This window comes from Silene latifolia, chromosome 11 (assembly GCF_048544455.1).
Source record: "Silene latifolia isolate original U9 population chromosome 11, ASM4854445v1, whole genome shotgun sequence".
In the NCBI taxonomy this organism is placed as follows: Eukaryota; Viridiplantae; Streptophyta; class Magnoliopsida; order Caryophyllales; family Caryophyllaceae; genus Silene; species Silene latifolia.
Window position 1 is genome coordinate 120924804 of NC_133536.1, and position 26956 is coordinate 120951759.

Here is a 26956-nt window from a genome sequence, read left to right on the forward strand (position 1 = left end):
AGTCCAAAATGGTGAAGACCAAGATGTGGACCACCTAACTCGTTCGGGTCGTCCATATCAAAGCACTACTCAAAATGGTCCAACCAACGTCATCACACCAAATGACAACGAAGATGACTCCACTGATCATTTGCTCAAACAATTACAGAAAACAAAGGCTGATCTTTCAGTCTAGCAATTAGTAGCAAGCTCATTCCCACATCGCCAAGCATTACTGCAAGCTTTGGCCAAACTAAATGTAGCACATAACTCCACTCCTGAAGATGTAGTCAACTTGGTCTTCCAAGAATCACCAAAGCTAAGTAATCCTATTACTTTCTCGGACGAAGATTTGCCGCCTTTTGGCGCTAGTCACAACCTTGCTCTATACATCACTGTCATTTGTCTAAAGAAGAATGTGCCAATGACCTTGGTGGATGATGGCTCCGCGGTCAACGTCATACCCCTCAAAACGGCATACAAGCTAGGCATGAAAGAGTCGGATTGGACCCCTACCAATCAAGGTGTGCGTGCATATGATGGTACACGACGAAAGGTAGTAGGACTTGCTAACTTAACCATAGCCACAGGACCAATCGAACGAAAGGTTAACTTCCAAATAGTGGACATTGAAGCTTCATTCAACATACTTCTGGGAAGGCCTTGGATTCACGCTTCCAAAGCGGTAACATCCACCCTCCATCAAAAGATCAAGATCCCACTAAATGGCAAAGTAGTGACGATCACTTCGTCACCCATCAAGGCGATAATCGAAAAACAATCGAACAATCAAGTCCTTGCAGATCCTGTATACGAACTTGGGGGCTTCCAAAGTGTAAGTGTCATAGAAAGTGAGTTGGCACCCTTATACTATAATCCCTACTCCAACTTGGTGGTCAACCACATACTCAAATCCCAGGGATACTTCCCTGGAATTCCTTTGAACCCGATTCGGAAGAATACCTTCGCACCATACAAGGAAGGCAACTCAACGAAGATACCACTTGGACTAGGGTACAAACCCACGAAAGAGGAGGTTCTCGAAATGCTTGCCCAAGTCTAAAACAGCAAGCACATAGGAATCCAAATGCGACCCTATCTCCCTACTTTAAATGGGTACTTTGTTCAAGAAGGAAGTCTAGAACTCTTTCACGGATTTTCCGAACCTTGGCATTATCTCGAGAGGAAGCTAGCCGGAATCGAGATCTTTCACGATTGCTACTTTATCCCTCCAGAAACGGTTCCTACCGTCAAAACCCGTCAAGCACCTTGCTTAGACGAACAAGCTGTTAGCCTATTGTTTGGAGAAGATCGATTTGTTAGGGCCGCGTAGGATGAGATCATTACCATGATACTTCAAGACGATCGCTTCAACCCCACTGCGTTAATCACAGAAACCAACGCAAGACACCAGAAAGGATGGAGAAAATCAATCAAGTGGACCAACAATCAAGGAAGACTCTTCAAGCTCACCACTGGAGAAGGAGAGATATTCAAAGGAGAACCAGAAGACGATGAGTTCGAGTCGGAGTCGGAGTCAGAGTCGGAGTCTAGAGAAGTCATTAGAGAGTCTACTCCTGTCATCATCCTCACTCCCTTTGTTTCTCCTAGCTTAGTCTCGAGTAGTCACAGTAGTTCGGGAAATGCCCCAACCACTGTCCCTTTGCCGCCACTGACCATGGATCAGTTGGCTTCTTTGTTTCAACTTTACTCAAATTTTAATATGAATAAATCAGGTTCTGCTTACTCTTTTTGTTATCTTGAGTGCAATTCTGTTTATGATGATACTGAGGATGACCAAGACCCAGACTCAATCGAAATACCTCTTTACGTAGCCAAAAAAATACTACAGGAAGGGGAAGGGGAACCAGTAATAGAGGACACCGAAGCCATCAATGTAGGAACCGAACAAGAACCCCAAGAACTTAGGATAGGGACTACCTTGAGCTCTACCGAAAGGGCCGATTTCATAGACCTCCTAAATGAATTCAAAGACGTTTTCGCTTGGTCCTACAAAGACATGCCAGGGATCGACAGGGATATCGCTGAACATAGGGATTCCGATTAAACCAGGTTTCAAACCTGTGAAACAGAAGCTTCGACGAATGAGAACGGAATGGGCTCTAAAGATTAAGGAAGAAGTTGACAAACAATTCAAAGCCGGGTTCATCAAAGTTTCCGAGTATTGATTTGGGTAGCTAACATAGTACCCGTACCCAAAAAGGATGGGAGAATCCGTGTTTGTGTTGACTTTAGGGACTTAAACAAAGCAAGTCCAAAAGATGACTTCCCTCTACCTCATATCGACATATTGGTGGACAATACTGCAGACCACGCATTACTATCCTTCATGGATGGGTATGCGGGTTATAACCAAATCAAGATGGCCATGGAAGATATGCATAAGACCGCATTCGTCACCCAATGGGGAACCTATTGCTATACGGTAATGCCGTTTGGATTGATCAACGCCGGAGCTACATATCAACGCACCGCAACTACACTCCTACATGACATGATGCACAAAGAAGTTGAGGTATACGTAGATGACATGATTGTCAAATCCAAGGAAAGGGAGGGACATATCGCGAACCTTCACAAGTTCTTCGCAAGGCTACGAAAGTACAACATGAGGCTCAATCCTCAGAAATGCACATTCGGGGTAACATCTGGCAAACTCCTGGGATACGTCGTTAGCCAACGAGGTATAGAAATAGATCCTTCCAAAATCAAAGCTCTGATCGAAATGCCACAACCTCAAACAGAAAAAGAAGTCAGAGGATTCCTGGGAAAGGTGCAGTACATAAGTCGATTCATATCGAAACTTACAATGATCTGTGAGCCTATCTTCAAGAAACTCAAGAAAACAGACCATACCATGTGGGATGATGATTGTCAAAAGGCATTCGACCGAATCAAAGAGATATTAGCTAAACCACCAGTGCTCATGCCACCACAACGAGATCAACCTCTTGGTTTATATCTCACAGTAACTGAAACCGCCATGGGTGCCATGCTGGCTCAAACCGTAGGAAGTGAAGAAAGAGCTATCTACTATCTTAGTAAGAAGTTCTTGGAGTACGAGTGCAAATACTCACAACTCGAAAAGACATGCCTCGCTCTTGTGTGGGCAACGAAGAAGCTACGCCATTACATGCTTAGCTACTCCGTCAAAATATACTCCAAAATGGATCCAGTCAAATACCTCTTCGAGAAACCCGTCCTCAACGGACGCCTAGCAAGATGGACACTGATGCTCTCAGAATTCGACCTCAAATACGTACCACTGAAAGTTATAAAAGGTCGCGCCGTCGCCGAATTTTTCGCAGAAAATCCTATCAATGACGCACAAACAATAGATACTTGGTCATTTCCAGACGAGGATATACTCCAAACTGATGTAGACTCCTGGGACCTATACTTTGATGGAGCATCGAACTTAAGAGGATTTGGAATAGGAGTGTTGCTCATTTCTCCTGAAGGCGAGCATACACCAATTGCTGTCAAACTCGACTTCGAGGTGACAAACAATCTTTGCGAGAATCTGAAGCTTGTCTCATTGGACTACAAGCGGCAGTGAGCTTAGGCATCAAAAACCTCCGAGTACATGGGGATTCATCACTAATCATCAACTAAGTTACAGGATCTTGGAAAATCCGAAGCGAAAGCCTCGCACCTTATCAGGCTAGAATAGACCAAGTCGCTCAATTCTTTGATCACGTAACCTACCTACACCTACCTCGGGAAGAAAATCAATTTGCAGACGCTCTTGCGAAACTTGCATCTCTGATTAATATGCCGGATCACATGATGGAAATGCCTTTGTGCATCGAACGACGGTCAGAGCCGGCTTATGTCCACCAAATCACCGATGAAGAAGAAATCGCGCAGGAACCCTGCTTCCAAGCAATCCTGAATTTTAAGCTTAATGGTACATATCCACCGGATATGGACAAGAGGGGACAACGGGCTATACGCCTACTAGCTTCCCAATACGTTCTGATGTAAGGAGAATTATACAAAAGAACACCTCTTGGTGCAGTCCTACGTTGCCTTGATCATTCACAGGAACAAAAGGTGATGGAAGAAGTCCACGAGGGAGAATGCGGTCCTCACATGAGCGGGCCTATGATGGCAAAGAAAATCACACGTTTGGGGTATTATTGGACCACAATGGAGTCCGATTGCATCAAATATGTAAGACATTGCCACAATTGCCAAATCTTCGGGAATGTGCAACATGTCCCTCCTTCATTGCTCTATACAATGACATCCCCTTGGCCATTTTCTGCATGGGGAATTGACATAATCGGGAAGATAACCCCAGCCGGAACAGGAGGTCACTGTTTCATTCTAGTGGCAATCGACTATTTTACCAAATGGGTAGAAGCGGCTTCCTACACTGGTCTTACAGCTAAAAATGTGGCAAAGTTCATACAAAACAACATCATTTGTCGGTATGGTTGCCCACATGAGATCATTAGCGATAACAGATCACATTTCCAAGCTGAGACCGAGCAATTGCTAGCCAAATACAAGATTAAGCATCACCACTCTTCGCCCTATAGACCACAGACTAACGGCGCGGTAGAGGCGGCAAACAAAAATGTTGTCACGATTCTCAAGAAAATGATTGACAACTATAGAGATTGGCCAAGCAAGATACCCTTTGCTTTATGGGGGTATCATACATCTGTCAGGACGCCCACTGGGGCTACTCCTTTCTATATTACCTACGGCATGGAAGCTATACAACCAGTCGAGCTAGAAATACCATCCTTGCGTATTTTACTCGAAAGTCAAATCCCGGAAGCCGATTGGAAGAGGGATAGATATGAAGAACTCATCCTCCTGGATGAACGTAGGCTGCGCGCCTTGCATAATGTCCAAACATATCAAGCACGTATCAAACGAGCTTTCAACAAAAGGATTAGGCCAAGAAACATCAAAGAAGGAGACTTAGTACTCAAATCGGTTAGAGCTCTTTTACCTGTTGACCCAAGAGGAAAATTCAAACCTAATTGGGCCGGACCATTTCTAGTCAAATCCATACTCCCAGGGGGTGCGGTTAGAATCACAGACCTAGACGGGAATGAGTTTTCAAACCCAACAAACCTTGACCAACTGAAACGATACTATGCCTAGAAAAGGAATGAAAACGCGCCTCGCATAACCCCACGTGTCGCTCTTGTGGCACTAAATAAACGGCCCCTGGCCAAGCTGAAATAAGCTAATGTCACTGTGCTCTTGCATTTTGACAAATTCGTCATCCTCATATCATGAAATAAACTAAATTCGCACCTTCAGAGTAAGCAAAAGCCCATGCTTCTTTTCTAAAGTTCATTACAAGCTCTTGCTTAGAACGATTATTCTTTTACATTTACTCGAACTACGCGCAAGGGTTTGATTTCACTTTTTTAAAGTGAATACGTAGGCAATCCTTCACAGGATTCAACCCATTATATCTAAAATGTAAATAGAAGGACATTTGCATTGCATTTGAAATTCGACAAGAATAATAAATAGAAAATCGCAACGGTTTCATAACCATCTAACCTTTTTTATTTCATTCATTTTCTAATAATAATAGTACGCTACATAATAAAAATATAATAGGCTAGGATTCTAAAAACCCCACCTTTTTATTACAACAATAATAATAATAATAATAACCAAATAATAATAAAGAGACTCGGGCTATTCCTCCATCTTCCCCTTGCCCTTGTCATTCCTATCATATTTCTTGTCACGACCTCGAGCTGGACGCTCTTGCGCCACTTCAGACCTAATCACCAACGGTCTTTCTCGAGGCCTAGCTTTTCCATTCTTGCCAATCACCATTTCCGCTACAGGAGTAGTCTTTGGTTTCTTCGAAGGATGAACAACTTGAAACCCGGCTTCTTCTTCTCCCTCTGTCAGATGCTTCTCTTTCTCTTTCTCTCCCTCGCGCACCTTGTAGTCAACAGGCTCGCGCTTCCTCAATTTCTCGCGCTCTTCCGGAGTAGTAGCCTTTCTCCATCTCAGATAAGAATCCGACACCCATAAAGCATTGGCGGAGAAATTCAAGAACCACCTGTTTCTTTGAGCCCATTTAATGGCCCACTCTCTTGACTCTCGTAGTAAGCGCCATAGCGATCTGGGGGGACGGTATCAAGCCTCGGGATCGTCTGTTTCAGCCCATCTTGTCTCATCAGCCTTTCCGGGAAGATGCACACCATAAACTCCAATCCAGGAATGCGCACGGACCTAGTGGGATCCAAAGAAGACACTCCAGTGACGGACTTGAGATGCCACTACGGTACGACCCACCTAATCAACGGGCCATCACCGCTCTTCAGCTTGTTCTTCCAATAATCACAGACCCGAGTGAAGTCCACCATGTACAACCTAGTCCTCATCGCAATCGAGCGAGCATGGTAGGAAAGCGCATGAACTGGGGGCTCGATCAATCGGAGCCGTTCCATAAGCCAAACCTACCAAAAAGCGGGTATTAGACATCAAAAAAAAAAAAAAAAAAAAAACGAAAAAAAGAAAAAGGTGTCTTTTACCTGCAAAATGACGGGACTCCCCAAATACGGTAGATCGCGATTGGATTTCCTATTATCCAAGCCCAAAATAATCTCTCCTAAGTATAAGCAAGCTGGGCTCCTGCGCAGCTCCTTCTGCTCAACAAGGCCCAAAAGACGGGGATCACCTCTCAAGTCTTCATCAACATGTCCTTGGAAGACATACACATGCAACAAGCAAAAGCCAAATGCCCTCCGCCTAGCAACATGAGAAACGGTGGGGTCGGCCCTGTTGATGAATCGATCTATGAAGTCCAACATTCTCACACCCTTTGAGGTAACTAGACGGTCCACCTCAAGTCTAGTCAATCCGAGCAAATCTCTAAATTTGCTCTTGTACCCTTGAGAAGTAGAAGGAATGGCGGGCAAGTGTTCGGGGTCCCACCCACCAACAAAGACAATTTCTTGGGAAAGGGGAAAATATCACCTCCAGGGAACGCAAAAACATGGTAGTTCGGGTCCCAATAGTCAAGGCAAGCATCCAAGAACGGTTTAACAACCTTGATGAGTTTCAAACTCAACAACGATCCAAAATTATAAGAGCCCATATCATGCTTCTCCATATTTGAAAATTCGTTGGTCCATTCCTTCAAGCGGATCTCCAAAGTATTCATGATGAAAAATTTATTTTGAGAATTTTATGTAATTAGACGAAGAAGAGACGGAAGATTTGTGTGAATAAAAGCTCCATCGACGTTTCTATTTATACTAATTGTTGTTTCCAAAAATCCGTCAGAACAGCACACCTTGGGAACAGGCGCAGCACCTGCTGCGCCTTTTCAAAGGAACGCAGCTCATGCTGCGCCTCTTCCTCAGCTTCACTTCTGTGATTTTCCGCGTTGGATCTTTCCTAATTCTATGACGAATAATTTCCTATTCCTACGGGTTATTATTTTGGTAAATACGAGAAGATTACCATGATTTAGGTTTCCTAATTTCGCGGGCACGCATTTCGAGGCGACATCGACATTTTCCCATTTTATCACACTTGTGTATTTTCATTTTAGGAAATAAATTCCATTTTTATTTTAGGAAATAATTTTCATTTTAATTCATTTGTTTTAACGAATTTCAAACATGTATATATTAATTTATTAATTTCATTTCTACATTTCTAAATTATAGATTTCTTTTTTTTTTCTTTTTTTAGGGGGTAACCCTCCCTACCGTCCGGTCATTTTCGGCAAAATTTTTGCATTTTTGCATTCTTTTGAGTCTCTCATTTTGCTCTAATTAAGGCCGTATGTATATACAACTGTATGCTTTGCGTGTTTTCTATGTAAATTTCGGCAGCATCACGGCGTAAACCGTCATCTACCAAACCTGTTCAAAACTAACCTGCAGATACAAGCAACACGACCCAGCAGCAAAGGCACTCAGGCCATCATATATATACCAAACTGAAGAAATGTACAAACTGGGGGCTCGAGCCCCAAACAAGGTCCAAAAATGTTCAAAATCAGTGTCCAAATGTACAAATGTGCAAAATACGACAAAAAGCCACACAAAACTACTGCTGGGCGCCCTCCAACTCTGCAACTCTCGCCGCAAGAACGGCGATCTCGGCGTCCCGAACCTCGAGCTCCCTCAACAACCGAGTTGTCTCCTCTCGAGACTGGGTCAACTCTCGCTCCAGCCCGCGGTCACCCTATAAACAATAAATTGGCTCATGTCAATCGTTTCAAGCAAAATCAGAAAATCAAAAATCAAAAATGGAAATAGGTGTAAGGTTCATACCTGACGACCTCGACCGCCGACAAGTGCCTCGACGGCAGTAGCTCGCAGCCGGTTGGCCACCCTCCACAACGCCACAAACCGAGATGGCGCAACCTGCATTTTCAAAAAAAAATCTCAACAATTGAACAAACTCAATCAAATGTGTTCTTACACAAAGGATATACAAGTTAGAGGCTCACCCTCCGAATCAGATGCTGCCAGTCGTCCAGGCCAGCATCCGTCACAGCTACGTCAAAGTCACGCAGCTCGGAGATCGTCGTCCTCCCGGTCGCGTCAGTGTACTCAAGGGACTCGGGGTACTCTGGGGGCTCGATGCCCGCCGCCTCGACCTCCTGCAAAGACAAATGGTTCTCATTAATCGATGATCTTTCATCATAATTCTCAAAATCGAATCAAGAGGAAAAGTAAAAGATACTCACCACTACCGGCCAGTACGCCAACCTCCCGTAAAGGAACGCCGAGTAGTCCTCGCCAAGAAGAAGAAGGGCGTCGCCACTGGCACCAGCCAAGTCCGCCTCCCTCTCAACCTCAGAAGGCTCCCTAAACATCGTCCTAGGAGGATCGACGGGAACCGTCAACACGTCCCGCAAGCACTGACGAGCCAAGCGCTCGCCCAAGTACCACACAGGACCCATCGACGTCCTCAACAGCAGTCGGCTCGGGCTCCTAGGTCGAAGGACCTCAGCCACGAAAGGAGGCGCTCCAGCGTACTCCGCCCAAGGTCTGGGCACCCACTGTGACAAGATAAAACAAGAATCATTCCTACGATCAATTAAAAGCAAATATAAGAAGTAAGTGAATATAAGTGAGATACTCACGCTGCTCAGCTGAAGAGCGTTCACGTCCCGCCGGTAGACGTTGTGAGAAGAACGCTTGCTCTTCGTCCGGCACATCACCCAATCCCTCACCACGGGATAGGCCCTCTCCAGCGGCTCCGTCCTCTTGGGCGCGAGGCTCGGGAAGTAGGAGTACACCCACGCCTGTAAAGCAAAATAATCAATGACGATCTTTCGTGATTTGATAAATAAAAGGAATTTACTTTGGTCTAAAGGAAGGTTCATACCTCCAAAGACGATCCAGTCCGACAAAGCACCAGGAGAAGTCCCCTTCTCCATCAACTCCAGACGAACCATGGCCCTCATGAAGCGGATGAGGACCGCAAAACCAGCGAGTGATCCGGTCCCAACGTCCCGGGGAACTCGGGTCGAAAGGAAGGGAAGAAGCTTCGTCGTGACCTCTCGCCCTTGTCTCGAGGTAAATCGAAGACAGAAACCACGAGCCACAAACGAGCCCTCTGCTCACCTGACGGGGAGGAGGAGCCGTCTCCCTCCGTCAATCGTCACCGGCGCCGGGGTCTTCCCCGCAAAGTAGTCTCGAACGTAAGAACGGGTATCAAACCGCAAGATTTATGTGACCTTCGGCGACAAGTTCCAGCCGATCAATCTCCTCGCCTCGGCCGAGTCCGCCCTCATGGCAGTCTCCGGCCACTCCACCTCCTCGGTCCCGCACAGCAGACCAGAAATCATGTCGTAATCCTCCAGAGTGACTCCCACCACACCGAAAGGCATGTGGAACGTAGAAGTCGTATCCCAGAATCGGTCCAATAAAGCGCGGACCAGGCTAAGATTAGCCCGCAACTTCCTCTTCGCGATGTCCCTCCAGACCTGCACCAAAGGACCGAACGCTCCACGCTCGATCATGGCCCTCTCCTCCGCCGACAGCCGCTCGTAGTGCTCCATCGCTGTCGTGTAACCCGAGAACGACCTAATGTTCCCAGCCTCCTATTGTGATTTGAAACAAAGCTATCTTTAGTTTTGAATGAAATTTGAAAGAAATTTGAACAAAAGAATGAAGGAGGATGAGTAATGAGTAGTGAATTCCTATTTACCAAACTCTTCACCATCCTGTAGGACAGGTGACCCTCTGCAGCCCACACCAGGTGCCTGCTCTCCCAAGTCTCCGCAGCGGTGAAGGCCTGCTCTAAAGCCTCCTCGACAGTAGCAGCGTCGATCCCCATGGGAGCTCTCCCAGAAGTAGAAGCCTCATCACCTGCAACATTAAAGCAAATTTAGGCCGCGTCACGTGACGACGAGCCTTGGTTAAGGGAGTTTCGAGCCTTCAAAGCCCTGAAACCGCTCTTTTCCCGCCATCCTTGTGTTGGGAAATGTGTCCTCATCAATAGTGCGATCATGTGATTTAAATATCATTATTAAATCTCATTTTAAAGAATACAATTGGGAAGTATTTTTGTTACTGTCAACTGGTCAACATATATCGGTAATGATTGGCTGACTAGAGTTTGACATTACTGTCGTGTGACGGTGGTGATCAGTTGACCCCCTAGGTCATACCTATAGGGCAATACTCTTAATTGATCATTTAATTAATCGTATAATGTTACGAGTTAATTAAATTCTTTGAAAAATTGACGGACGATTTTGGAAGTAAAATTTACGTATCAAATTGAAATGTGATTAAATGAGATGCGGTTTGAGTAATCGAATTGTATCATTACTCGGATGAAATTATTGTTTAAAGAAACAATTGGATTTGAATGAATTATTATAAATGCGATTTATAAACGGTAAAATATTTTGGTACAAGTAATTATGAATTACTAAGTCGATTTTTGTATATGACGTATTTTTATTAATACGTTGATTTTTAATATGTTAAAAATACATAACAAATTTATGTTACATATGACATGTGACATATTGACAATTGACAAAAATAAAATGGATTTCATATTATCCATTTGGACCGAAATATTGGACTTAATTAACATATTCTTATAATGTTAATTAGTGTAGTGGAAGATGTAATCATTCTTTTTACACTAGGCATGCATACCTAGTGCTTCTTGTGGAAGAGCACCTAGCCCATGCATTGGCCTTCCTCTTCCACCCAACCGGTTTTCCCTTGGATAGAACAAGGGTGCTTTTGCTTAAAATTATTATCATTCTCTATATGCATGTTTTTGGTAATAATTTTTCATTCACTTCACAACATATTATTTTTAGAGAGATAAAAATAATACTCTTCCTACTTACTACTCCTACCCGGTTTTAGAGAGTAAAAACCAAATATTTTTGGTTCAATTTTTCACTAGATTAATATTATACTAGCTCAAATAATATTAATTAGATTAAGAGTTAGCTTTGGGTATTATTCCTAAGGAGAGATCCTACACTTGGATCTTGTTCTTCCATTAAAGGAAAGCTCAAGAACAAAAGAAAAGGAGATTTCTTTTGTGCCCATTTGAACCGAAATTTCAATGTAAGGATATGATTTCTTCTCTATTTTATTATATTGTTTGCATGCATAAAATCCACATTTAATTTTATGACAAATTAATTTCGACATATATGAGTATGTTAGTATGTATAAAGATCTACCTTTCCTTCAATTGGTATCAGAGCCACGGTTGTTTGCATGCAAATCGGTTAAAAGTTTTTCCGAGTTATAAGAATAACAAATAAAACTTGTAAAATTTGTGTTATTATGATATATCACGAAATTAAACCATGCATGTTAATATTTCTGGTCCTAAAATGTTTTAGGATATTTTGGTTAATTTTTCGGATTTTTATTGTTCATATTTCACTATAATGACATTTAAATGTGATTTTATGAGTAAAAATGTCATTTTTGGTCTAAAATTAGCTATACTTCGAATTTTAAGTTGATTTTTGGATATGTTGTCACATATATTATTTTGAGATAACCTGTAAATTTTCATAATTTTTGGACTTGTTATGCTCGAAAAATGAATTTTTCTTTATTAAATTCGGATTTAGGTGAAAAATAGGTTAATATGAGTTAAATTTCGAATCTGGTCATAGAAAATTAATATGTTGTCACATGCAATTTTACAAGATGTGTGTAAAATAATTGGCTATAAAGAAGTCTTTTTGCATGATTTATGGATTTTTGAAGAAAAATAGCATAAATAGTGACATTATTAGTGGAAAATTAATAAAACATAATCTATGACTTAGGAAAAACGTCTAATGTTGCATTTTATTATCTTTTTCAGATCTAAAATTGAAAAGTTAGTGAAAATAATTTTTCCCTGTTTTTATGATTATTTTATTAAAATCGATAAACCGCAACATTGTTTTTCCGGAAAAATTTCGAAATTTTTAACCTAAGATTTTGAACATTATGAGTGTCATGGAAATTTTCCAGAATGTTCATGAGTTTAAATTTCAAATTTTGAATTTATTTGAAATTTTGTGATTTATTTGAAGTTTAATAGCTTATTTTTGTAATTTTAGTCCATTTATGAACAATTTTATAAGATATGGGTTAATTATGGTCAAATTATTAGTGAAGACTATATTTTGAGTCCTAAGAGGTTAGGGTAATTAACTTATGCATAAATATGAGTTTATGTATTTTTGTGATTATAAAATGTTGAAATCACGCAAATCGTAAAAACCAAGAGTAATATACGATATTGGCTAAATTAAAAGGCGATTTAGCATAAAATTGAGCATGTTCATACATATTATAATGCTGCATTTTTCTTTATGATTGTCATATTTTTAATTTATGTAATTTTGAATTATGTAATTTTACTTAGTATGGCCTTAGATTTAATTGGTATTTCCGAAATGTATGGGAATATCGATTCGGTTGTAATTTTATTGTGATCTCGTATCACCGTTTTGTAATTTAATATATTTATTTTATTTTAGTTACAAATGTATAATAGGAAATTATGTAATTTATTATGTAATTTTATTCATTCGGAGTTCCCAAAGACGGATTTCTTCAAGAATGGCGATACATAAAGACGGTGTTACCTCGAGATGCGTGCCACAACCGAAGTTCAAGGGACCAATGGAGTTGGTTTCCGAATATGTAATAGTTAAATAGTTTTTCTATTTTAGGAAAGGCCATACTAGGATTTATTTATCTTTATGCTTGCATTTTATTTTATGTCACATGCATCGCTAAATCGCCATAACTTAAACATGCATTTTTATCTTATCGAGTTTATCGACCGTGTCAATTCAAATTATCGTAGTTCACCGCTTTAGTTCACTTAAAACGTGATAGATAATAAATTGGCATGACCTCTCGCTAAAACAATTAATTGAGACATAGCCTTACCAAATAGTAGAAACCATGAAAACCTATTTCGCGAGGGAGTGCACTCGGCTACCCAGGGGTACAAACCTTGTTACGTAGGGGAAGTGGGTGATGAATGTTAATCCACCGAATTCATGTTGATAAGGGATGTATCGGCTACCCCGTGCCCAAGTTGATGTGGGTTTGGATAATGGACACATTTATTCGAAATTTGGATTGAACTCAACAAAAGTAATTGATAAGGGTTGCATCGGCTACCCCGTGCCCTTGTTGATGTGTTTTGGGCTATAGATAAACATTAGAGTAATTTTATCGACCAAGAGTTCTAAAAGTAGAATCGATTAAAAGGTTAATCCACCGAGTTATATTAATGAAGGTTGCATCGGCTACCCCGTGCCTAAGTTGATATGAATTTGGGTCTTGGAATCATTTATCATAGTTGGGTAGAGGTCACTATGTAAATGCTATACTTGTTTTTCCAAGTATTAATAAAACGATAAATGTTAAGTTTTCCACTATTCCGTTTTATATTGTTCTATTTCTTTACCACAATTCATATACGATATCATTTCGATTTTGATAACGAATCTCCATTAAAACATCATAACTAAAGACAAATATGAATTTGCTTCTAAAACCTCAAATGAACCATTGATAAGGATCTCTTGTAAAGAGTATAGATTAAAGTTATTCATTATCAAACAGGTTTTTGATTCTTGACTAACACTTCTACTTACAATGGACTATGTTTCATATGCTTAATTGAATTAAGTACCTTGAAGCGATAAATTGTTTTGGTGATTAGATTTTAAGAATTCGTAATTGACCAAAATAACGCAACCACTTCAATGAAAGTTTTAAGACTAAAACGAACAAATGAAGAGTAATCTTCATGAATTCAATTTTGCTTCTCAAAGCAAAGACTCATTGAAATGAGTGGGAGCATTCTCTTAAACCGTTAAGATGAGGACGAGGTTCAAGAAGTAAAGATAATAATGGAATTGATACAAGGTAATGTTAAAAGTAAAGTCATTGAGGAATGACGATACTAAACCTATCAATCCCGACCAATAAAGTTTCCATTGTCTTAAATGTTGGACACAAGAAAGGAAACTGCCCCAAATTATTGAAGAATCAACAAGTTAGTTGTGGGACATCTAATGGGACCTTCTTCTTTAAATGTTTATTTGATTAAACATAAATTTTGCTAGTACCACTTCGTCAATATTAGAAACCAGTGGAGGTTTTCATCATTGTACTTGATACATAGGATGATTAGAATATGACGACTAGCAACAATAATGTCGAGAGATAGAGTAATTGTGTACTCAATCTAGTTTTTGGATTTAAAGTTGTACTTAATTATGACTATTAAGTGCATAAACTCTAAATAAGAATATAAACTTGTTAAGATACAAAAGAGGTTTTCACTTTTGTGACCCTATACACCACGATTTGATGTATGGCTAGCCCATTATCAAGGTGATTATATTCTAAACCAAACTAGAATAATATATCATGAAGATGATGCAAGACTCAAAATTGGTAACCCAAGATTAAACCTTAAAATTTTGGAATGATGAACGCAAAGAGTTATCGAGTACTCTTGAAACCATTAGATTGTTAATGGTATATGTGTATCTTGTATTCAAAGCAAGATGTCTCGTGCCTTTTGGTTGAAAAGGAGATCGAGGTTGCAAATCATTGATCCAAAATAGGTTGATCATTTTCTTTTACCAACGATTTAAGTTGACCCTAATGTGTTCACTTAATAAGGTAAATAGAGAAATCTTTGAAGAAGTTCAAAGAGTTCAAGGAAACGCGATTTAGTCGTGATGGGATTATCAAAGTGAAGACTTTGATATAAGCCGAAGAAAATGTGATATAGAATCACAAGTTAATCTCTCTTAGCACGCATTATGGATTAATGTGTGGTTGGATAAGAAATCAAACGCTATTCGATATGGTTTGGACTTCAATCAAGTTACTTTGAGTTACTTGATCCTTTTTGGGGATTTTATCATTTTTGTCTAGATTATTTTTCCACTAAATCGAATCATATGAGATATGAAATGGTAAGGGTACCATGGTTGTAAGTTTTCACAAGAAACAAATGCTCATTTTTCCCTTTTCAATTATCACGAGTACGGCGGGTTTTTGCGGCTCGTGAAGCTGTCTTTCTAAAATACAAGTTTATTTTTAGAAGACAGAGTGGGAGAAATTATTCAAGAGCCACAAAGAATGCCACAGAGAATGTTATGTCGCAAGAAACTGGTCTTTCTTGGCTACATGAGACGTTTTGTGTAAGACATTGTTTCTTCAAAAACCTAGGAGGTTAAATTCGTCACTTGCTAAAAATGATGAATTCATGCTACTTTTAAGAAAGTAAAGAGCTTATAACTTACAAAAGAAATTGTTTGATTCAAGTTAATTACTTCTAGAAAGTAATGAACGAATGACTTACATAAGAGTGTTTAAGTCACAACTCAATACAAGGCTTAGAGTCATGAGAATCCGAAATAAAAGGCTTGATTAGTGACAAAGGGTTTTGCACTAATAAAGAGATATTTCAAAGCAAGATTGGTTGCAAAGGGTTTTGCACTAATTGAAATGCTTAAGTCTATTTGGATCTTCTTAAGGATTGTGTTTCATTATGAGGTTATGAAATACGTAGCAAGTGAATCTAAAACCCGCTTCTTTAAAAGAAGGAATGTATTCAATACATGTCATGAGTTTTGTAGATTCTTGCAATCCTAAGATAATGTGGAACTTAAGAGAGGGTCTTAAGTAGGACATCAATGAGTTGGAATCAACATTTTGATCATGCGATAAAACATTTCTCGATAAGTCGAGAAGTTATGTTTATACATGGAGTTTAGTGGGAGTTACGGAATTTTTAATTAGTCCGATATGTGGATGACATATTGATCATTGAGAATGCTTTAAGACTTTTGGAGTATTATAATACATCTTGAATATCCGGATTTATGAAGATAAATCCACATGATGTTAGCGTCAAAGAAGAAGTCTTATGTTGATAAGATTCATGACTAGTTCAATTAAATTGAACATATTTGATTGATTTCATTTGCTTCGCTGCCGAATCAAATAAAAAGAAATGATGTATAACACTTCATATGCTTTGAGTATGATGAACTGTTTTCAAAATCGAATTTAAGTAATCTTTACCAAGTAAGCTATAAAGATTACCCTTAAGTGCTTGCAGAAGCATTAAGGCTATAATGCAAAGTGTTTATGATGCAATTTTGTGTAAGGGTGTTACACAAGTGACAATTGACAATTGAGATTGCGCATGGTTTCCGACAAAACCATAATCAAAACACATTAGGATGGTTAAGATACCATTGTGGCAATGTTAATTAAGAAGTAGATTTTCTAGAATCGTTCTAGGCAATAAAGAACAATGAGAGAGATTTATAACGGAAATTGAGTACACTTGCAATCATGGGATGTGCAAGAAGGAAGAGTCCCTTTGCTGCGAAAAAAAAGTGGGAGCTGTTCTAAGGATAGAAGGCCTATGTCTTGATTGGATCTCGACACGTACTCGGAAAGTTTTGTGATGCAAATGTATACATTACAAAGGAAAACGAGTATGTAGTGAGGTTGAGTAAGGTACAAGAAATTGATAAAACCTACTAACCAAAGCCTTCTCAAAGGCTAAACATGATGAGTCATGTCATTTCAATTGAATTGAAATGAACAACTACGTACAAGATCAAATTAGATTATAGAACATGAAATAGTAATCAGGCATTGACTATTCATATGTGATAATCGCATTTGTCGTTCGAGTTTTACTTTAAAACTCTTTTATTATACTTTGTTACATCCAAACGGGTTGTAGAGACAATTGAACCCCGTTAAAGTGAACACGGATTAGCATTGTATTTGCCCATAGTCACTTGTATGAGGTGACGTCTCGAAGTGACTAGAGTGTGAGGCGATTGATGGCAAGTTCAAGTGCTATAGAGTCATGTGAGATGACTAGTCGATCACATAGGCAGACTGTTAGGAACATTTTGTCGGGCCTAATGACCGCTTATAGAGTTCTGGCAAATTTATATAGCCTGGTCGTGGCGAGAGCTACTATAGTATTCTAATGAGTCGATTCTTTTGACTAAAGACTATTCACCTAAGATGGCACAGTTTCAGATTAACTTTGATTTGTGTTACTACGACCTTCGTAAATGGGGTCAAATGGGCATATTTTGGGTTATGATGGCTGTGGCTAGTCGAAGGGAATGAGTGCGATAGGAATTGTCCACCCCCTTGTCAGGGTTAAAACAATATCTCAGGGCCACTCGAGGAGTAATGAACTGGAAATGCGTGGCCACGCTCGGAAAGTATCTATGATAGATAAGTCCGGTCAATCGGTTATTCTCGGATCGAGGAAACCACTCTAGATATGATCACTTGCAAGTACGACCTGAAAGACACCTTGCATTGAGTGGGAGATAGTAATAGGACAAGAGAATTGGTGACGCACACTTGTCGAGGACAAGTGGGAGATTGTTGGGAAATGTGTCCTCATCAATAGTGCGATCATGTGATTTAAATATCATTATTAAATCTCATTTTAAAGAATACAATTGGGAAGTATTTTTGTTATTGTCAACTGGTCAACATATATCGGTAATGATTGGCTGACTAGAGTTTGACATTTTGTCGTGTGTGGTGGTGATCGATTGACCCCTAGGTCATACCTATAGGGCAATACTCTTAATTGATCATTTAATTAATCGTATAATGTTACGAGTTAATTAAATTCTTTGAAAAATTGACGGACGATTTTGGAAGTAAAATTTACGTATCAAATTGAAATGTGATTAAATGAGATGCGGTTTGAGTAATCGAATTGTATCATTACTCGGATGAAATTATTGTTTAAAGAAACAATTGGATTTGAATGAATTATTATAAATGCGATTTATAAACGGTAAAATATTTTGGTACAAGTAATTATGAATTACTAAGTCGATTTTTGTATATGACGTATTTTTATTAATACGTAGATTTTTAATATGTTAAAAATACATAACAAATTTATGTTACATATGACATGTGACATATTGACAATTGACAAAAATAAAATGGATTTCATATTATCCATTTGGACCGAAATATTGGACTTAATTAACATATTCTTATAATGTTAATTAGTGTAGTGGAAGATGTAATCATTCTTTTTACACTAGGCATGCATACCTAGTGCTTCTTGTGGAAGAGCACCTAGCCCATGCATTGGCCTTCCTCTTCCACCCAACCGGTTTTCCCTTGGATAGAACAAGGGTGCTTTTGCTTAAAATTATTATCATTCTCTATATGCATGTTTTTGGTAATAATTTTTCATTCACTTCACAACATATTATTTTTAGAGAGATAAAAATAATACTCTTCCTACTTACTACTCCTACCCGGTTTTAGAGAGTAAAAACCAAATATTTTTGGTTCAATTTTTCACTAGATTAATATTATACTAGCTCAAATAATATTAATTAGATTAAGAGTTAGCTTTGGGTATTATTCCTAAGGAGAGATCCTACACTTGGATCTTGTTCTTCCATTAAAGGAAAGCTCAAGAACAAAAGAAAAGGAGATTTCTTTTGTGCCCATTTGAACCGAAATTTCAATGTAAGGATATGATTTCTTCTCTATTTTATTATATTGTTTGCATGCATAAAATCCACATTTAATTTTATGACAAATTAATTTCGACATATATGAGTATGTTAGTATGTATAAAGATCTACCTTTCCTTCACCTTGGCCCTACTTTCACCAACCCGATCACTCATGCGGTAATTTGGGTCAAGTTAAGTCTAGTTTGAAGCCTAGTTCCGGGTTCGAGTCGAAATTTCGGCAGCATTTCGTTATAATGGCGATTATGCCCTAGAAAAGTGTCCTGAAAAAGCTGTCACAAACCAAAATTCCGAGATGATAGAAAGTTTACCCATCATTCAAGGATCCCAAATATCAAGTTTCATCGTAAATGGGCAATCCTATGGCTATTTTCGAAGCGATTTACGGTTTAGCTGTAAAACCGTCTCAAATTTCACTCAAAGGCTCAAAACTTGATGAAAATCCAAGACAAATACATGGTTATGTTCCTAATACTACCTACTATCCATTTCTAATGTCAATTTGACAAGGCAAATGCGTTTGGGGGAAAAGCCCCAAAATTTCGATCAAATGGGTCATAAACCCTAACTTTTTCGGCTCAAAATTGGACGAATGTGGACGATTAATGCAAGAATGAGACACATACCTCGATTAGTCATGATTAATGCAAGCTTTTGGATCAAACCTTGGCGGAAATGGTGAAGATTTGAGAGAGAAATTGTATGATTTGTGTTTCGAGCAAATGAAACAATCCCCCTGATTCATCGCGTTTTTACGCAGAAACGACAATTTGGGGAATAGACGCAGCAGGCGCTGCGCCTCTTCCAAGAGACGCAGCTCTTGCTGCGCCTCTTCCTTGTGTTCCCTCCATACGGATTTTCAAAAATTCGTTATGAATTCGTTATTTGTGGGCCCATCTTTGGTGCGCCTCTTCCCCGATGCTATTTTTATTCTTTTGGTCCGTTTGACGATTTTCTTTCGTTCCGGCCCATATTTCCAAGCCAGCAGCGGACTGTCGCACGTTATTTATTCCTTCCAAGACCTTTTGCTTGTCGCAACGAGCATTTATCCCTTCACGGAATTCGACACACCTTCATTATGTCTCCACCGAGAGTAAGCGGATACACTTTCCCTCTCATGACAAGAAGAATAACTCCCAATCATGTCTCCAGCGAGAGTAAGCGGACGTACTGTCCCTCTCAAGACATGAGGGTTAACATCTACCTAAGCAGATTTCCCCTAAGCAGTTCCCGCCTGTGTCCTGCTACTCGCAATTATCTCTCGAAGACTACCCAAGCAGTTTTCTCTCAGCAGTTCCCGCCTGTGTCCTGCTACTCGCAATATTTCGTGTTTCCCCGCGGAGTTCGACAAGGAGTCATTCTCCTGAAGTTCCCAAACCTATAGAGTTCCTACACCCAAGCTTTAGTTACCCTTAAGTTGAACTTATTTTAGCCTCCTTCCCGCCGATACTTTCCTTTTAGGGCCCCACACCCTAGCACCAATCCTTATATATCATTTAGGTCTTACCCTTAGCTCCTACGCTTAACCTTAGCTCCTATGCACCTCCGGAAGCATCTCGAGAAGAAGTCTCAGGTATGGTCTCTTCTTATGGCTGGCGAGCCTCCTTACGTAGTCTAATGGACTTTAAACGACCCTCCCCGATAGTCGACAGACTCTAAAATGTTCCCGACGACGGGTCCTTGGCTCGACCCCTTGAGCGCCTCGCGTCGCCATAGTCGTCAGGTTGTAATCTTCGATTGACCTGATGGCTATACTTTGACTTTCGCCTTGTCCAAGCCTCAGTCAAAGTGGGGGCTCTGTAGATACCTCATTTCTGCAGCTCCCGCAAACCACCCGGTGATGATTGGGCCGCATGTTTGATACGCGGAACGATTTGTGACAGTTCGTAAGATTATCGTCAAGTGATTGCTCAAATATTAATGTCTACCTCTTAGTTGTCATCTACGTCCCGATACGGTCGTTTTGACAAGAATTAGAGTACATTCGGAGTCCGGGCCTAAAACCGTCTCCATTTTTCTAGTAACCGTTAAATCCGAGTCGAATGTTGGAATGTTCCGGATATTTCTATTCCATATTTCATAAATTTTATCTTTTAGTAAACAATTTCCCGTAATATTCACATAAGATATTAAGGAAAACCGAATTATTTCCGTCCTACCATAACTCAAACACGGAAATCTTTCTTCCGCAGGAGGAAACCCCTTGAAAGCAGAGCGCGGCCAGTCTTGTGCCTCTACCAAGAGACGCAGTGGCTGCTGCGCCTCTTCCCAGGCCCTTTTCTGCGTATTTCTCATATCTTTTTTATATCTTTCCGAGATTCACTTCCAAAGAGTCTCCGAAACCCTAATTCCTTCACGTGATTAGTATAAATAGGAGCCTTCGGTCCTCATATTTCTCACGCGAGTGTCCGCCCTTCTCTTCTCCCTTTGAATTCTAGACTTTGTTCTTACTTTTTGGCGTCTACGTGCTTGAACTTTCGACCACGTAAACTCGGATCCTTCTGAGTACCAGCCTCCCCGTTTGCATGACCGACCAATTTGACCAACTCCACATCAATCAACTTAATTAATTAATCGTTTTCCTCTTACGAGGGCACTTTCTTTGCATTCGCGTCGAGCATCGCTAATCGATATCTTAGTCCTTCTCGTTTCGTCAACATGTAAGTCTGAGGGTGTATAATCCTTCTTTATTTATTGTATTTACCTTTTGTATCATCAATTGTAAGGTTTATGTCGAAAGTACCATTAAAACCGATTTCTAAAACCATGTCTAAAAACCTCTTTTTTACGGATTTCCAGTAGATAGCCGTCGAGAAAGGACGCAGCAACTGCTGCGCCTCTTCGAAGGAGCGCAGTTCCTGCTGCGCCTCTTCGTGAGGCTGCCGCAGTTCCTGCTTCCTTTCTTCTTCGTTCGTCCTCTGTTATTCGTCAAAATCCTTTTGTTTGTTTCGTTTATTTGTCAATTCTTCATCACGATAGAATACAATTCATATGTATATTTATAATCATCATCATTAATATGTTTTAATTATTTAAATCCGACTTAAATCCCAAATAATCCAATATTTGCGGGTTTTCGTCATTAAATTCAATCCCGGGTTATAGAGATTCAATTCATCAATATTGGGTTTCTGGAATTCGTCTTTGATATAGTTTTCATCTGTTATTTGTCATATCTATCATATATTCGTCATATATCCATCGTATCTAACCCAATTAATTGATTTAATTTGTTTAGTTTGTTAATATTTTTCACTTCTATCATTAATCCATCTTATATTAATGAGTTCAATTCCGTCTTATTTATGTTTTATTGCTTTAACGACCCATTCATATGTTAAATAACATGCTAATCACTTTCATCCGAGTAAATAATTTTAATCCATCATTAAAATCACCGATTGACATTAACGGCCTGCAATTACGGCTTCACAGCCAGAACTGAGCCACGGAACAAACGCAGCGTCTGCTGCGCCTATTCCAAAGGACGCAGCTCTGCTGTGCCTGTTCCTGGCTGAGTTCTGTCCCTGAACTCCGTTTCTGCCTTGACGTAGCGTAATTAGTTTACATATTAACTAACTATTAACCGTAATATCACGCTAATTCCTGTTCGTTAATTCATTTGATTCCTTTATTCTTTTTCTCAAATTATCCGTTTTAAAGATATTTTCGACATAAATCGCCTAATCCGTTGTAATTATTGTAATTTTCATTATTGTAATTCATAATTATTGTATTTCTTTTATTGTTTGTATGTTTTCACATGTAATTAAACATTAAATCCTACTTCGACCCAATTGTATGCTAACTAATTGTCAACCGACTTAGTATTAATTCTCACATGCTAGGATTAAAACTTGGATGTTGCATTTCATGCATATAGCCGACGATATATCGAGTACGAATAACTTCCCTAATCATTAGTAGAGGCCGCTATCGAGGCGGGCGGGATTAGGTGTTCGATCAAAAGAGCTTCCTAATACGTACCCTCACCCCTTACTCCAGATATCTGTGAACACCCGTGTTCATTGGCATCCACGAGAGTCATTCTAGACATAGAATGCTAAGGGTAACGATTGCTTAGTGTTCATGTCTTTACTTTGTGTCTTGACATGACACGAGGTATTCGAACGGTTCCAATTTCCCATAAAAATTGGTGGCGACTCCATACAAAATGCAAACGCTTGTTTCTCTTTTCCTCCCAAGCGCCCCCGTGGGCGGCCCGCTGTCCACAATTGGTGACGCACACTTGTCGAGGACAAGTGGGAGATTGTTGGAATATGTGTCCTCCGACAATAATGCGATCACGACTGTTGATCATGATGATCACATGTTTAAATCTCATTATAAAGAATACAATTGGGAAGTATTTTTTTTACTGTCAACTGATCAACATATATCGGTAATGATTGGCTGACTAGAGTTTGACATTACTGTCGTGCGACGGTGGTGATCAGTTGATCCCCTAGGTCATACCTATAGGGCAACACTCTTAATTGATCATTTAATTAATCGTATAATGTTACGAGTTAACTAAATTACTTGAAAATTAACGGACGATTTTGGAAGTAAAATTTACGTATCACATTAAAATTGATTAATATGAGATACGGTCTGAGTAATCGAATTGTATCATTACTCAGATGAAATTATTGTTTAAGGAAACAATTAAATTTGAATGAATTATTATAAATACAGACTGTTGTGATTTATAAATGGTAAAATATTTTGGTACAAGTAATTATGAATTACTAAGTCGATTTTTGTATATGACGTATTTTTATTAATACGTTGATTTTTAATATGTTAAAAATACATAGCAATTTCATGTGACATGTGACATGTGACATTTTGACAATTGACAAAAATAATATGGATTCCATATTATCCATATGGACCGAAAATTAGGTGAGGATTAAGCTAATTATATGTTGATTATATTAGTGGAGGGCATGATGAGTACCCTAGTCACTAGCCATGCAAACCTAATGCTCATTGTAAAGAACAATTTATGCATGCATTGGCTCCCCTTTGCCCTCTCTCCCACCCGGTTTTCTAGAGGCAAAAACCAATTGGTTTTTCCTCTCCTTTTTACCTTATACTCAATAAGGTTATTGATTATTCATTCATTCATCTCATAAAAATATTTTTAGAGAGATAAAAAAAATATTCTTCCTTCCTCTTCTCCTCTAACCGGTTTTAGAGAGACAAATACCAAATTATTTTGGGTCAATTTCATACAAGATTAATATTGTACTAGTATCTATAATATTAATTTTAATTAAGAGTGAGCCTTGGGTATAAAACTTTGGGAGAGATCCTACACTTGGGTCTTAGTTCATCCAAAAGGGAAAGCTCAAGAACAAGAGAGAAAGGTGATCTCTCTTGTGCCCATTAGACCGAAAATCACAATGTAAGAACAATGTTTCTTCCTTATTTTGTTTTAATATTTGCATGCATAAGATCAATCATTAATTTTATGACAAATTAAATTTAAAACATATATGAATATGTAAGTATACAGATCTACTTTTCCTTCAAAAGTAACACTTTAACTATAAGACATGTTTGTGACGATCTAATCTACTCCCACTCTATCTCTTAGAAATACCTCTATCTTCTTAAGAGATAGCTTTGTGAGTTACAAACATATATAGCGGAGTAATAGTAATTTGTCTAGATTGACATGTTAGCGCATAAAAGACCAGCTCTTCTATGTAGTTTGATTCATGTAATATGTAAGTCTGATCCATGTCATTTGTTAAATAGACTCTCTATTTTAGGTATCTCCAGGTTGACCCTTCAGATTAATATAAAAACCCCAAAAGTGAGTTCAACAACTCAACCCGACTCATATTAGTTGATCTTATGGGTAGTGACACAAGGTCATAATCCATATTTAATAAATCAAATTCATTACTTAGATCTTTGCCACTACGATCGGATCGTAATGCTTTAGTTCTCTTGATAAATTGGTTCTCTACTTTATTTAGAAATTATTCAATCTCTCAAATGCTTCACTTTTATATTAGATTAAGTAAACATACCCATATCTACTTAAATCATCGGTAAAAGTGACGAAGTAGTCATAATTTCCCCTTGCGGTGATATTATTTGACCACATACATCGGCATGTATTAGTCCTAACAAATCACTTGCTCGTATTCCTTTATCACTAAAGGGAGTACGAATCATTATGCGAAGGAGACAAGATTCGCATATTCCATATGATTGAAAAATCAAATGGTTCAATAAATCTAGTCAACACTAGCCTTTAAATGCGTTTCTTATTTATGTAACCTAATCGAAAAAGGCCAAATGCACAAATCATTTGAATCACTTGTCATGAGTCTTTTAGATTGTATGTTATAGATATCTTTAGATGAGTTGGAAGTGTCTAAAACATGAATACAATTGAGAGAAGTGGCTTGGCTCACAGCCAAGACATATTAAACAAAATTACAACAATTGTTTTTTATTGCAAAAGAACAATCCTTCTATGTCTAACATAGAAATGGTAATAATGTTTTTAGACAAAATGGGTACATAATAACAATTATGTAGATTACAACTCAAAGCTGTTAGCTAAAACAAATACATAAGTCCCTCTTGAAGTGACGGCTACCCTAGCTCCATTTCCTTGTCGGTGATCTACATCACCCTTGTTTAGCTTTTCCATATTTCCAAGTCCTACTTGGAGTGATAAGTCCAACATTGATATCTTCCAAATACTTTGGGCAATTACGCTTCCAATGGCCCATGACATTACAATAATGACATTCATGGTAGGATTGGGCACCCTTCTTGGTTTTGGTTGTGGTAGTCTCACTGTCAACTTCCAATTCACAATTGGATTTGGGTTTCTTACCCTTCTTTGCCATTCCTTTATTAATACTATTACCCCTTTCGGTTGCAAGGACACTCTTTCTAGAACTCCCACTCAATTTGATGTTTCTCCTTGCTTCATCAAACAAGGATGCCTTGGAATTTGTGAGATTATCCTCATATGATTCCCTTACCAAGGATATGGTGGGCATGAATATGGGAGTCGGAGGTGTATAAGTGGTAAAATAGCAAAGATTTCCATCCTCGCCAATGCCAATGCGTAGTTCTTTAATCGGGTCATTGTCATACAAGGAGCATTTTTCTTTGAATGATTTGAGCCATGAATTAATTGTGATCGGTGTAGGATTATTAGATGAATCCATTGCAAATAAATAACTACAAAACGAAAATGAAGGAAATAATTAACATCTATCATTTTAATAATACTTGTAAACAAGTATTGCATTTATATAGTGACCTCTACCCAACTATTATAAATGATTCCGAGATCCAAATTCATATTAATTTGGGCACGGTGAGCCGATACATCCTTTATCAATATAACTCGGTGGATTAACTCTTAATTGATTCTACTTCTAGAACTCTCGGTCGATAAAAATTACTCAAATATTTATCTTTAGCCCGGAACACATGCGACTACGGTCACGAATACTTCCGTTGAACTCAATCCAAATTTCGATGTAATAACATTTTATTATCCACTTACCCAACGTAACAAGTTTAGTACCCCGGTGAGCCGAGTCTACTTCCTCATGAAATTGGGACTCATGGTTTCTACTATTTGCTAAGGCTAATTCTCAATTATTATAAGTGATAGGTCTGGTCAATTTATTATCTATCACGTTTTAAGTGAACTAAAGCGGTGAACTACGATAATTATAATTGACACGGTCGATGACTCGATATGATATGCATGTGTTGTTATGGCGATTTGGCAATGCATGCAACATATTGAAAGAAATGCAAAGCAATAATAAATTCCTAGTATGGCCTTCCTAAAATAGAAAATCAAATAATCTATTACATATTCGGAAACCAACTCCTTTGGTCCCTTGAATCTTCAAGTGGC